The sequence below is a fragment of the Fragaria vesca genome, linkage group LG5, assembly GCF_000184155.1.
Source record: "Fragaria vesca subsp. vesca linkage group LG5, FraVesHawaii_1.0, whole genome shotgun sequence".
Classification (NCBI taxonomy): Eukaryota; Viridiplantae; Streptophyta; class Magnoliopsida; order Rosales; family Rosaceae; genus Fragaria; species Fragaria vesca.
Window position 1 is genome coordinate 27,519,607 of NC_020495.1, and position 14,785 is coordinate 27,534,391.

Genomic DNA, 14,785 nt, shown 5'->3' on the forward strand with positions numbered 1-14,785 from the left:
TCAATAGGATATGTAGTTAGACTAGATCTATGTATTCATATCCTTACCATATTGGTATTGTGTAATTCCCTATATAAAGAGCTCCTATTAATGAATAAGATGATGATTCTCTTGCTATCTCTTTGTCTCTACCATTAATCCTTCATCAGTGAGCAATTTATAAAGATTTCTTTTATTATGGAGAGAATTAATTGTTAATCAGCCTCCTTTATGACCTCCTTTATTGTTGTAACAAATCTTTTCCATAATTTACGCAACAATTATAATTCTATATATAATTCGAGAGAAAATTAATGAACAAAAAGAGACTCTAGAAAATCCAAAAGGAACATTTTTTTTTCAGTAAATATTCAAAAGGAAAATAAAGATTTTATTGTTAATTATTTTCCTATATAGTAAAGTAGGTACAAGAATCTACTGTTCATAAGCATGTTATGAAATGACGAATCTATCCTTACTTACGTTTTAATTACAGTTAGGTCATCATGCTTTAAATTACAGTTTTGCCCTCGTTTTTAAAAATAACGATTTTGCTCTTTACGTCATAATTACAGTCATGTCATCACTCTTTAAATTACAGTTTTGCCTCCCGTTTTTCTGCTTATTTACACTACTGTCATCCTAACTTTATAATTACCATTTTGTCCTTAATTTTTTTGGTAATATACAATATATATATACAGGGTCCTTCCAATGAGGGATCCCTTTTTTTTTGTTTATTTCTAGGGATAGGCCCACACTATTAGATCTGTTTTTTAATGGGCTTGAATGGTTGAGATTAAAACAAAAAACTTAATACTTATGTCAGACCTACACCGTTCAAAATCATTAAAAATAAATCCCTCATTTGGATGACTTAACGATTACCAAATTTTTTGAAAATTTGCAGAAGTGATCTACTCATATAACCCAATGAACTGAACGGTGGAGATTTGATTTTGTGATCGAAAAGTTTGTCTAATGATCTATCCCTAAAAATAAACAAAAAAAAGGATCCCTTATTAGAAGAGCCATATATATATATCTACCTAATATATATAGTTATATGAACATAATATAGTTACATTTACCCCTTTTGTCTTGGGCCCGTACGAGAGTAATGGGTCATGTCCAGCCAGGTTCACTCACAAGCTCCATTGCTTGATGTAAATCACCATCTTTCACATGGAAAATTCTAGTATACAGCCCTGCATGATATGCAAATCCTACTAGATGCCATTTTAGCTTAGGTCATCAAGAGCTTTACCCAACAGCTCAACCGGGAAACCTTCCCAATAAGTTTTTACTTTCCTTTTAGTCATTATGCATTTTTTATCTTTAGCATAAAATCAAAAATTGACGGAGCATGGTGGGCCTATAAGTTTGAATTTGTTTACTTACCTTATTACAAATATAGATCTATCCTCTTTACTCAAATGTAGACAGTTAATCTTTTACAATTGGAGAATATATTGCTACCAGATTAGAATTTTTAGTAGAAGCTAAACTATCCTATAAAGAACTGCAAGAAGAAAGAAGAAATTTGAGAAAACTAAAAGAAAAAAGAGACAAGCTTCCTAGAAGTACCAAAAATTATTGGGATATTATCTTCCAACTACAACGAAGGATATACGAGTCAAGAGAAGAAATTGAAGTTCTTCAAGAAACTTTTGAAGAAGATCAAAAACCTCTTGATATTTTGAGCATTGGTTAGATCCGCCCTAGCTAGTATCAGAGCCTGCTTGGCTCAAAAGCAGGTGACAAAAAGGCTTATGCCATAGAGTTGGCTTCTCTCGACCAACAAAAGAGAATCCAAACTGAAGAATTATCAGTCTTTTTGTACTACAAAAGGAGCTGATAAGTAAAAAGTGTGGTTTCATTCAAGGCACATACAAGAAAATCAATACTCTATTGAATATATTTGTAGAGTACTAAATACTCTATACGACGAACATATTCATCTCCAACGGGAGATCGGAGTAGAAGAGCTTGATCCTTCAAGACCAAGCTTAATCGAGTTCTTAAATCATTTATCTAAGAATAAGACCTCTGAAAGAGTTATAGAGCAACTCGAGAGATTTAATCTACGGGTTAATCAACTTGAGGAAATAAACTCAAAAATTGGCAAGCTTAAAATCAAGCTAGATTACCTCAAGGAAAAACAATATCTAGCAGATATTGAAAAGAAATTAGTTCGTACTAAAAATCTTGCAAACAATATTCATCAGCAAGCAGTACAACTAAGGAATACTCAAGAGAACTTGAGAACGCTTTTAGAAACTCTCATTACCAGAATAGGATGAATCAGAGAGTAGATCTAAAAGTAAAACAGGAAGGTGTTAAAGCTATTGGCTTTCATCAACCTACAGAAAAACTTTCCGAGAATGTAGAGGCAATAATCCTTCAGCAGAATTATAACATCGCTTATCTCCAAGAGATAGGTATTGACCTCGAAGTTCAATTTCGAGAGTTACATAATAGAATCTTTAGTCTACAAAAAACTGTAGAAAAAATGAAGGAGGGAGAAAATTATGAAAAAATAGATGAAGAACCACTGGCTCAAAATGTAGCTAGTAAAATTATCATAAACTCTCCACCCCTACCAATAGGAGAAAGTAGACTAAGGTTTAGTGAACCAAAGCTACTTGAATGGAAATCTTCAAAACCATCTACCAAAAGAGACATGAAGATGCTAAGCAGAATTCTCAGCAAAAGAAACACAGCTCCAGTTCAGCTGATAAATGCTCAAGAATTTGAGTATAATAAAATCGAGTCTAGTGTGCGGGAAGCATCTGCCCCTAGATTTAGATTTAATGAGATCTATAAGAAAGGATATTTCCTTATAGATTCACACAGATTCAAAATTCTTGAATTAACCGTTTCAGCCACAGGAGGAGAAACAGATATCAGGCTAATAACTCTAAAAGAAGTAAGTGAAGCATTCCAGAAAAATATTCCTATATCCATATTGGTGCAGTTCAAGTAGGAATAAAATTCTTAGCCAGAGATGGTATTGACTGTTCTGTTCTATGTGTCTTACAAGACGATAGAATAACAGACTTCAAGAAAAGTCTGTTAGGAACAGTAGAAGCTTCTTTGTGCAACCAAGTTGCATATTTGAATGTTTTTTCAAACTTCACAACGCATCTCAAAGATGCTGCTCACTGCCTAAGATTGAGAATCAAGACAGATGGGATTTCCATGAAAAAAGGAATGATGGAACTAGCGATAGATTATCGTATTTATTACAAGTTGATGAGCTCAAATGTAACTCCTAATACCAAGTTTCTAAATAGCCCTGGGATTACTACATATGTTCTCATCAATCCGAAAAATAATTCCCAACAGAAGCATGTCACAAAATGGCATAAAGTAACATTCCCAAGGGAATGGAATCTGACCCCTCCAGTCAGACAACTTGAAAGCTCCAATGCTTCAGTTTATGAAGATATGGGAGGAAAAATCAGCTTACAATTTCATAGGCACTCTTTTGCAAACTATGAAGAAGCTAGTACCTCTGAAACTAAAACAGTTTATAACGAAGAATCTCTAGAAGAAGAGGATACTAAAAGACCTATGAGAATGTTCCAAACAAGGGAATTAAGAGAATTATATTCACAAGCTGAGACTTGTGATTCTCCAGAAGAACTTGAGAAGATCATTAAAGAAATCTCTCAAGTTCAACTTGGAAAGAAAAAGAGGAAGATTCTTCCTTATCAAGCAGCAAAAGATGAACCAGAACAATCTGGACCATCAATGGATACAGATGGTGAAAGACAGACACCCCCAGGAGGTGGTCATACTGTAATATAGAACATCACCAACAATCCTACAAAGATTATTTGGGAAAAGAATATCAAGCTTCCTAAAGGTTAGGCTCCTACAGGAAGATATGAAGAACGAAGTTCTCAGAAATACATCCCTACAGAACCTAAATGGGACAATCAGTGTCCGAAAGAGGGGTTTATCTGGATCTGGACCAAGTAGGAGATAAAAGAAAAGCAATAGACAACTGGGTTGCTAGTTTAAAGCTAACTCAGGCTCTAGTATTATCCAAATATGCCTACGAGGAAGCTCATGCCTACTATGAGTCTACCTTAACTGGAATAGTCCAGAAATGGTACCAGTCCTTCAAGAGAAGTTCTCAATGGATTGATTGGGCAGCAAAAATGGCTCAGACTAATAGTCCTTTAGATTTTGCAGTCCTTATCTATGCACAATTTTGCGGGGATATCATTGGGCATAGTGAGCAATCTAAAGAAAGAGCCAAAGCAAATATTCAAAAATTGAGTATTTGTAACATGAGGTATTTCGAAGAATATACCAATGAGTTTCAAAACTACTACTGCACCATAGGAGACATTGAAAATAATGATCTCATCAGAACATATTACATAAAATTGTCAGAACCCTGGAACGATGCAGTAGCACAATCATTGGAAGAAAACCCTCTTCAGTATTTTACTGTTGGAGGAATAGCAGAAAAAGTTAAGGATCTCCTAAGAAAACAATGTACAGAGAATAGAAAATCCAAGACTGCCAAGAAACAACTCAGAAGAGTTGAAAACATGTGTCCAAAGATTTTGGATACCCTGACACAATGGGGATGTCATGTTTTGGAAAAAAAATATAGAAGAAAATTCTCTGGTAGCAAGCAAAAAAACAATTTCGCTTCTAAAAAGAAGTATAAGTTCAGAAAGAGTTCTGGATATCAGAAAAGACAATCTTCTCAAACTTCTCCAAAAAAGAAATTTTTTAGAAGAAAAAAGAAGCCAGATTCTGGTTCTAGAGAAACAAAGAAATGCAGATGTTGGCTCTGCAAGCACTAGTACACACATGCACATCCACGGCGTTTGAAAAACGCCATGGAATATCATCCATGGCGTTTTTCAACGTTATCCCGTAACGCCGTCTAAAGTGGCGCCGTCTTTTGGAACTTATTTCACGGCGTTTAAGAAACGCCACAAAAAGAACATACTTTCATATATGAAATGAAAAGAAACATGAACATGAATATATACCTTGGAAATTGTAGGTGCAACTTCCCCACTTTCATCATCATCCTCCAAGCTTATTCCAAGTTTGGAAGCAAATGCAGCTTCTATTTTTTTATATTTTGTAGTCATTACCTGCAGTTTGGCCTCTAGTTTTTCAATTTTTGCGTCACTTTGTGCTTGAGCATATAGCTTTGTTTTTGTAACCCCTGCTCCAACACCTCTAATACGACCAGGGCGCTCTGGTCCAAGGACTTGAGTCAAAATATCCTCTCCATCATCAGTAGCTTCATCAATTTTCTTTTGTACCTCAGCCTACACCAAAACAATATGCAAGCCACAATGTAATTATTTAGAAGCAACTAAGTAAAATATTAGATGATACATAAAAGTGTAGACTTCATACAATTTTAGCAGCGTTAGCCTCGCTTGTCTTTTTCTTTGACACATGTGCTTCAATCCAAAGTTGTGGCTTGGTCAAAGGCTTGTCAGGGTGTTCTTTGTTCTAAAAAGAAAAGTCATGAAAGTAATTTCTGAAAACTGTAAACTACACTTGCGGAAACGTAACTTCAAAGTGGAAGATAAATATATATAATATATATAGATTATAACTCTAAGCCAGACTTACATGTTTATCTTCCTTTCGTGCATACCCTTTTCGACTCAATGTGTGGGTAAGAGTCTGTTTTGCTCTTATTTCTCTCATTTTCAAACTTTTTGCCTACATGAATATGTCTATCATGCCGAGTTCAAATGAAGTTTAAACTTAAAATTATCAAATAAAGTTATGCTAATTACTTACCAGCCACTTATCAGACATTCGTTGTTACACGAATTGATCCCACTCTGGTAATGACACATCATGAGGCTTCAGTTTGGCAATAAGATTTGTCCTCTCTGTCTTGGTCGACTTCAATTCCAGAATTTTTCTTATCTCAGTTGAAAGTTCAGATTTCCAAGATCTCCATAATTTCCCCATTTGCTGCAAGATAAATGGCTTGAAGCACACATCCACCATGTACTTTTGCTGCAAAGTTTCCATGAGAACAGAAAAATTTACAACCATCAAATAATTAAATGAGGCATTACAAGAAACATCACATAACTAACAACATAACCAAAACATGTATGAATTACCATCAGAAGTGTCCAGAGACTGTCCCTAGCAAGATCCTTAACTCCATGCCAATTGTCGATGACAATTGGCACTTGTTCTCTCACTATTACTCCCATAGTAGACGAGAATTTGACGGAGACAGCTCCAACAGGTTGCCCCTTTGAATTCCACTCCACTAATTTTTTTCCTTTTCCCCTGTTGCCATCATTTGCAAACAGGTTCTGCCTCTTGGTTTCTTTTTCTTTACAGACACATCATGATTCTCTCCTTCATCAGTAGACTGTGCACATTGCACAGAATTTCCCTCTGTCTCACTTCTACCCCTCTTCCTCCCACTAGTCACAATCTACACAACATGAAAATTGATACTTAAAAGCAGATAAATACATATGTTATACAAGTTAACATTATAGTAGTGCAAATAAAATCATACCTCAACCATTGTATCCACTGAAAGTGTTAGCTAGTTCCCCTGGATAATGTTCCACTCAAGAATGAAGTCTAGTAGCCATAAAATATAATCTATCAGCTTTAATGCTCTAAGTATCAGAGGCAAACCATACAGTAAACACACAATTTTCATTAGTACAAAACACAACATACATCATATGTACGTAGACAACAGATTACAAAAGATTTCACAAAGATGTTAACTTTCATCACTATCCAAGTTGTCTATGTCCAATGCTGAAACATCTTGCGGAACATATGACATAAAAACAGACTCATCAAACAGCTCTAAATCATGAAAGCCTCTTGGAGGAGCCTTCAACACCACATACCAACTAGAACTTTCAGATTCTCTAGAATAGAACACTTGTTTAGCATGTGATGCTAAAATGAATGGATCCTTTTTATCTAAACCATCATGAAGGTTAACTAAAGTGAACCCATCCTCCTTTTTCACACCACTAACAATGTTCGCCCAGTCACACCGAAATATAGCCAACCGAAAATTGTAGTAGTCTAACACCAATATTTCTCTTATAATTCCATAATAATTCAGACTAGAATCTGCTTCAATATGGACACCATAATCTGCCGTGGAAACATTTGCATCTATTGTGTGAAAACGTTTTCCATGTATTACAAAACCAGTATGCGACATTGCATAAAATCTAGGCCCTTTCACAAGCAACTTCAAAGTATCTGACAAAAACCCCTCACTAGCTTCAGACATAATCTGTACATTATTCAAATAACAAGACTTTCAATTAGCATGTAGAGTTAGTTACCAAAGAATTGACAGAGTGAATTGAGTATATCAAACCTTGGCTTGTAACCAAACGATGAATGTCTCTAAATGAGTATTCTCTAACAAGCTTCTTCTTACACCCAGGATATAGAGGAACTTCAGCCTCCTCCACTTTCTTTTTATAATCTTCCTCTGTGCTTACAGTCCTTGAACTTCCAGCTCCATCAAAAAAGGGGAAGTGTGCGTCTTTGTACATTTGATGCACTTCTGGAAGTTCATAGTCCACATCAATATGATCTGAACTTTCACCAACTAAAACTTGTACAGATGGGCCTGCCTCTTCACCATGTGCACACCAAATATCGTAATCAGGATCAACGCCGTAGCACATCAAATGTATCTCTAAGTCGTCGTCAGTTTGTGGGCTAAGGTTGCGGCAAATTGCGCAAGGACAAATAATCATTTCAGGATTCCTTGCATGCCGCTTGGAATTTAAGACAAATTGTTTAACACCTTCTCGGTACTCATCACTATTTTTATCTAAGGTTATCCAGCGTTTATCCATGCTAAATGAGAATCAAATCTCGGATCTCCTTACCTAATAAAATTTGAAAATTCAACTATCAAACTGTTAACATCTAATCCTATACTATATTGACCCCTCTAAAGTTAGTTCAGTTTCTTATTTCACACAACAAAACATGAGTATAAAGACATACAGTATTAACAGATATATTAACATAGAGTAATCAATAAAAACTAGAACTAAAGACAAAGAGCATGTCTACATCTGCACAAACACATGCAAATCAAACGAGTTTAGAAATATACGCCCACCAACCTTATATCTAACTAGTTAACATGAATATGCAAATTCACTGCATCCATCCAAGTATAAACAGAATAGCTAGGAACACCAAAGCAATTCAAATCCCATTTCAAAACTACACAAAACCGGCCATTCACAAATAGCTAGAAAACCAAAATTTAAAACATGAGTATAAGATACAAGCTATGTTGAACCAATAGTCTAAATATATATAGCATTTTCACAAATATAAAAAACGATCACAATGAACACAGAAGCACTACCATAACAACAAAGAATCATCCAAATAAAATTCAACAGAGATTGCATTTAGAAAATACAAAACTTTTGGGATGATAACTTACCAGAATTACTCCTCAAATAAACAAGCAACAATATCAAGCCAAGATGCCAAATTCAAAGACAGAGAGCTCTTCAATAACAAGCGGTCACGTGATAATCATCCAACTGTAATGTAAAACCAACAACAAAAACCCATTAAAGCCATGGGTAGATTTAATGGTGTATATATTGGTCATGAATCATGAAATAGATCACACAGTGATATATTCATAAAAGACCTCCCAAATCTATGAAACCTCAGAATCATGATGATATATGGAGCCAAGCTGATCACACAGTGATATTCTGAACCGAGTTTGACTCGAACCAGATGGATTTCCAAACTGGTGTAGAAAGTTTGATCATGACTACCTATTATTAGCTTGAAACAAAATTTAAAACCATTGGAGGAACTTATTACTTATTTCAGTTGAACAATGAAAATATCTACACCCAACTAGAAATAAATGTGAAGGGTCTGATCTATAACCACACTAGCCAGCAATTTAACTGTTTGTAGTAAAATTTGGATTTGTAAAATTCCTAGTCCAGGACTCAATGGGATTTGAAAATCCTTTCAAGAAAAATAGTAGACGTCACCTGATGGATTCTGGGGGTAGTGATCATGTGGGCGTGGCTTCAAGTGAAGTCATAAGGTCCCAGTCGTCTGACTTATCCCAGCTGCATGAATCATGGATCATAATACATGTAAAATCAAAATACCATTCAGAAATCCAAAATCTTGTTTGGTATTTAATAACAGTCCAAACACTATATACGTACAATACCAATAAAACAATTAAACAGTACCAAGTACTAACCAGATGTACAATGATGATTTTTGATTGCAATGATACCCTCCCTAATTCCTCAACCATGCACTTTTCTGGAAAACAACACAAGTTTGTGTTGTCACTTTTCTGGAAAATGACAACACAAGTTGTTTTAGGCTAGCTAAACCAGAGTTTTTTGGAAGTAGTTAAGACTAGATACTGCTATCTTTGGAAGCTGTCGACAGACTAGCAACTCCTCCAGTAAAACAAACAAACAAAGATTAGACATTGAACAAGTTAATAATCATACAATACACTATAATTAATCTCCAATGATATCATAGAACAATGTTAAGCATCTAAAAGTTTATAGGAATATCAAAATCAGTTCAAGGGTCCCCAAAATGTCAAGTTATTTTTCACCTGTGGATGTTTAATAAGTGAATCACTGGTGGAGCTTTTGATCATAGTCTCATAGGAAAGTTTAAGATTGAGTACCACATAATACATATTTTGTATATCTAATTGAATTGAATACCCAATACCCTTAAGCTACAGTTACGTGCAATTACCAAATCATAATAAAGGCTTTGTAAGACATGTACACTAAATTTCAAGTCAAAGATATATATACATATCTAACCTTAAGCGCATTTTGGATTACAGAAGATGTATAAGTCAAACTATATCAAAGTTTGCATGACTCAAATTAAATGGGCAACTGATCAATAATGTGTTAAGTATATAAGATCATAAGGTATAGTCTTGCATCAGAAACTTGAATAAAATCCTAACAAGCACTTGTTCCCATAAACAATTCACATGGTTATCCCTACAACTCCCTGTGTTTACATAACTATGGGGAGACTATGGTTCATAAGATTCTGGGCTACACAAATATATTTATAACTGTTATGACAGTCAAGACTAAACATAAAGAAAAAGAATCACACCTTTGCTCTACCACAAATGATCAAATAACTTCGCAAAAGCTGTGCATTTTCTGTTGCTTTTCCTCCTTCCTGACAACAGACACCACTTCAGCATTTGCCTTACTTGTAGTTAGCTTCCCTACTGCATAACATCACCAGCAACAAAATACAGTTCAAAACAACTGAAAGGAGAAAAACGGTACACAAAAGAAGCAGTGAAAAATTAAAGAACCTAAAAAGATGAATCGTAGCTTTTTCTATTAGGATATTTCATATTAAAGCCAATCTGTAACATTATCCCAAGAACCTTTTCCTTCCTTAAATGCAAAACAAAACTAGTTGACATCTTATCCACAAAGAAACATTAAGACAATTCCTCGGAGAACAACTGCAGTAAAAAACCAAGCCAGCCCATCACTATCATGACAACGACGAACACCCAAAAGTCATATTAACACAAACCCAGAACATCAATACCCAACCAATATCAAAATATCAACCACAAACCTTGAAACCCTTCAATTACCCAACATATAACAATCCTTCAATTACCCAAAAAACAAAAAACAAAACTAGCTGAATGTGAGAGAAGAGAGATGAAATACCTTAAGCAAGGTTGAATAGAGAGAGATGAGAGAGCAAAGATTGGTCTCTTGGTCTTTGAGCGAAACTGGTCTCTTGGTGATTCGGCTCGGTCTGAGAGGGGGAAGTTTTTTTTTTTTGTTCTTAGAGGAGATTGTGTTTAATTGGTTTCAGAGAGAGAGAGAGGAGGAGAATATTGTTTTTGGGTCTAAAACCCCTCTTTTGGGCTTCAGGCGTCAAAGTGAAAAAAAAAAGACCCCGCCTGATCTGAAAAAAGACCGCCAGATTAATTGGGCACGACAGCCCATTACGACGTCTACAAACGTCATGGTCTTGAAAATATTTTACGGTGTTTTCAAACGCCACGAATGAAACTTACGATGGCGTTACACAAACGTCATAAATTTTAATGGCGTTTATAAAACGCCATTGATACTTTGGAAGTTTAACGGCGTTTAAGAAACGCCACAAAAAGAACATACATCTACAGCATCAAGTTATCAATGACGTTTTTTTTTCAAAAACGTCATTAAAGATACTTTCAATGGCATTTGACTATAAAACGCCATCTTTGAAATGTCATCAATAACCATATTTGTAGTAGTGAAGGCAGAAGGACATTATACGAATGAGTGTCCGAAAAAGGATAAAAGAACTTCAAAAGTCTTACTGGCCGAATATGAGGAAGCCATAGATTATGCTAATCTAAAAAGCTTTGAAGTTGTTTATTCTGATGAAGAGAATGAATCAGTATATTCTCTTGAGTACCCATCAGATAGTGAAACAGAAAGTACTTCAGAAGATTATGAAGAAGATCAAAAAGAAATAGGACATCGTCCTGTATTTGTATTACAAATACAGAATTGGAAGGAATAAAATGCTGATATTATCAGCACCTTTCATCCCAATCCTAGAAAATTTGTATGTGATTATTGCGAATGCGATGATGATAATACTATTCTCATGTACTGCGAAAGTACAGGAGAAACTTATCATCTAGAATGCTTTATCGCAGAACTCAGAAGAAAAACTAAGGATAGAGATGCTCATACCTTGGTAGAAGAGGAATATACTGTATTCCATAGAAACGAACAAGAAAAAGATCTTAAAAAGGATATGAACACGATGAAGTTTGTAACTTCATTAAGCCAAAACAAGAAGATAAGAGAGTCTTTTGATTCCATAACTGGTATTAATCCTCCTGATTCCATAACTGCTGAAAGACAAGTCAATCCTTTCATAGATTTACTTGTTGCTCCAGAAAAGCAAGAACAAATAATGCCAGTCCAAACAAGTATATATAGTAATTATATTACTATAGGACTAAAGTTTCGCAGTTACAGGAAATATCATCTACATGCATTTGTAGATACTGGTTCAGGGTACTCTCTTGCTAAAAGATATGCAATCCCTGAAGAATTTGGGGAAAAAATCTCCAAGAACAGTTACTGGAGTTGCCATGGAAGAAAACAAAATCATCATGAATACCATGGCTCGAAATGTAAAAGTTTCTTTGGGAGGAGGAACTTTTATCATCAAAATCCTCTGGCAATGCGAAGGCCAAACTGCTGATTTGTTATTAGGAAATGACTTCCTTCTTCAACAAACAGTAATCCAAACCTCATAAATGATTGGGTTTGAGAAAAATAACAGATTTCATTGGGAATCTCGATTGACAGACGCGGTACGCGTTACAACCAAAGGTTTCACTAATCCTTACCAGAAAACGCTTACGAAGAGTGGTGATTATAAGCCAATTCTGAAACCAGTTTTACCAGTTTTGCAAGAAATACTTAAGGGACACAGTGAAATACTGATAAATGAATCAACAAGTTCAGAAGACTCTGAATCAGAGACAAATTCTGAATATCAAATTTCTGATGATGAGAGTTCTGATGGAGAAGAAGAATACATCAGAGAACATAACTTAAAGGTATATGCTAGGAAAGCAGAACAAAAGAAAATACCGACTCTCACAGAAATAGAAAACCTGTTAAAACCAATAATCAGTGAAGATCCTCAGTTGTACTAGGAAAGAGACCCAGTATATTGTCAGCTCAAAATGCATGATGCAAATACTATTTGCCATGTCAAGGCCATTCCTCACTACAGAGAAGAAGATAGGAAGGAAATGGAAAGTCAGATCCAAGAGCTTCTTGAAAAGAAGTTAATTAGGTCTTCGAATAGCCCTCATCATGCCCCAGCATTTTTGGTAAGAAATCATGCTGAACAACTAAGAGGAAAAGCCAGAATGGTAATTGATTACAGAGATGTAAATAAAAAGACCGTTAAAGACGGTTATCAAATAGCTTAGGTGAGAGTTCTCATCAACAGGCTTAGAGGAGCAAAAAATTTCTCTAAGTTTGATGCAAAATCAGGATTTTGGCAAGTCAAGATGTATCCTGATTCCATAGCTCTGACAACTTTTGGAACCCCTCAAGGGCATTAAGAATGGTTAGTTATGCCATTTGGTTTAAAGCAAGCTCCGTCTATTTTTTAAAGGAAAATGGATAATATCTTCAAACCAGTTGAAGACTTTTGCATAGTTTACATTGATGACATTCTTGTCTTCTCAAAAACTATGGATAAGCATTTAAAGCATCTTGAGCAGGTGTGCAAGCTTATTGTCCAAAAAGGAATTATCCTCGGACAAAAAAAGATTCATCTTATTAAAGGTGAAATTCATTTTCTTGGCATTCATGTTAAGGATGGAGAGATTCGTCTCCAAGATCACATAGTTAAGAAGATCAGCCAATTCTCAGACAATATCCCAGACGCTAAGTCTCTACAGAGATTTTTGGGAGTTGTTAATTTTGCGAGAGACTTTATTCCTCAAGTTAGTAGTCTAACTGCTCTTCTCTCTCCAAAAACAAGTTCCAAGAAAAAATGGTCTTTCACAGCTGATGACAGTAATACTGTTAGAAAGATTAAAGAATTAACAAAAAACCTTCCTGCTTTACAATTACCTGAAGAAGGAGATCTGATCATTTTGCAGACTGATGCTAATGATTATTACTGGGCAAGAGTAGTTTTAGCTATTGCTCCAGATACAAATCATGAAAAGATTTGTAAATTTCTATCAGGAAAGTTTAATACCGCTGAGTTAAACTATTCCACCGGAGACAAAAAAAGTCCTTGCCTTAATTAAGAGCATCAAGGGTGCTGAAGCATACCTAGGAAACAAATTTGTAGTTAGAACTGATAACAAAAGAGTAAAAAACTTCAAAAACTACAAATTGACTGATGCTGCAGATAAAGGGAGAGTGTTGAGATGGCAAATGTTTTTAACTCAATATGAATACGATGTTGAAATGGTTGCAGGAAATAAGAACTTTTTGCCCGACGCACTCACAAGAGAAATGGCGATGTTCGACAGAGAAGGTCGTAATCCCAGAAGTCGAAAACCGAAATTAGAGGAAAAGAAGCTCTGGGAAAGATTCAAAAGCGGTGATAAAACCGTAGGACCTCTTCATGACGGACCTGGTTATCAATATATGGTCTCTTATGGAACTGCTGAGTCTAGTCAATCTTCAAGAATCAAGCCTAAACCAGACTTTGAAGAAGATGGTCGCTCTAGTCATTCAGGCGGTACTAATGAAGATAAACTCGTAAATGAGTTTTTGCTGTGTCCGAAAGGATTAGCCTTAACTGATCAGTCTCAGGTGAAAAGACTGGCTAGCCCGTCTCAAACGGTAGACGGTAAAGGCATATCAAGTCCGATGATGGCTGCTGCTTTGCCAAAAAGCAGGAAAGATCCTCTCAGGGCAAATAAGCTACCATTAGTTACAGGAAAGAAGGTCATCCATGACCAACCTTTGAAGATTTTTCAGAAGCTAGTTTTCAGAACAGATAGGCTATTGGCCTTTAAACAGAAAATTATTGTTGATAATATTCTGTATTCTTTCTATGAGGAAAATGAAGCTCATTTACTTCAAACCCTCAAGGCTTTAACAGAAGAAATGTATGGAGTCCATACAAAAGACAAAGGAGTTCTAGCAGAACCATCTAAAGTTGTGTACCTCGAGAGTCCTGAAAGCGCTAAAATTCCTATGCTAGCCTTAAA

At 35.5% G+C, this 14,785-nt stretch overlaps 1 non-coding gene across 1 annotated transcript; it reads right to left on the reverse strand.

Moving 5' to 3' along the window:
- Positions 1-5,414: 5,414 nt before the first annotated feature.
- LOC101311868 lies at positions 5,415-10,827 on the reverse strand. Its single transcript, XR_184772.1, has 10 exons — positions 10,746-10,827; positions 10,162-10,282; positions 9,257-9,355; positions 9,036-9,116; positions 8,459-8,561; positions 6,524-6,591; positions 6,111-6,436; positions 5,776-6,000; positions 5,602-5,694; positions 5,415-5,478 (listed from the first exon to the last, which is right to left on the reverse strand). It is a non-coding gene; the product is annotated as an uncharacterized LOC101311868 (transcript).
- Positions 10,828-14,785: the final 3,958 nt, after the last annotated feature.